This window comes from Gavialis gangeticus, unplaced genomic scaffold (assembly GCF_001723915.1).
Source record: "Gavialis gangeticus isolate Ggan-Ray unplaced genomic scaffold, GavGan_comp1, whole genome shotgun sequence".
NCBI lineage: Eukaryota > Metazoa > Chordata > Crocodylia > Gavialidae > Gavialis > Gavialis gangeticus.
In genome coordinates this window covers 38,233,555-38,234,218 of record NW_017729032.1, presented here as the reverse complement: position 1 = coordinate 38,234,218, position 664 = coordinate 38,233,555, and the positions used below count along the sequence as shown (strand labels likewise).

The 664-nt window shown below is 55.6% G+C and overlaps 1 pseudogene; it reads right to left on the bottom strand.

Moving 5' to 3' along the window:
• Positions 1-664, bottom strand: part of LOC109302223 — a 41,732-nt pseudogene that overhangs the window by 9,835 nt on the left and 31,233 nt on the right.

Here is a 664-nt window from a genome sequence, read left to right as displayed (position 1 = left end):
CCATTGCTCCCCCAACCCTGCCTTCCAGCGCCGCCCACCCTGAGTGCAGCCTGGCTCAGCCCCCCTGCCAGAAAGAGCCCGGCCAGCTGCCCCACCCTGCACAGATCTGGGGCCACATTGCCCCCCATGCCCTCACGGGGTGCGTGCAGTGGCAGGAGCCACCCCCCATCCCCGCAGCCCCTGGACAAGCCATGGCTCCATCCCATGCCCCGCCCCACCCTGCCCTGGCTGCACAGTGCCTGTCCCAGCCCCTGGCCCAGCCACACTCTCTCCCACACTGCGGGAGCCTCAATCTGCCCCCCCATGCCCCTGCACTTCCCCCTCTCCTTCCACCACAATAGACTTACCAGCTGGACACTTCTTTTCAAGCTGCCAGGCTGCGTATCAGAAATCAGATCAGTAGTAGCCCATGTGCCTCCTTAAAAATCAGCTATTGGTATTGGCCCCAAAAATCTCTATCAGTGCACCACTAGTAGATACCATCTTATTCTTATTAATTCATTTAAATCTCACACTCTGCTGTATGGCTGTCCAACAAATTAAGATTAAAAAACTTCTTATGTATAAATGTCCATTAACGAGCTGATCAAACAAACCATGAGCTGATCACCTTCACCATCCACCGCAAAGCTGGCAAGTCAGTCAGCAACACGGAAGTCCTTGA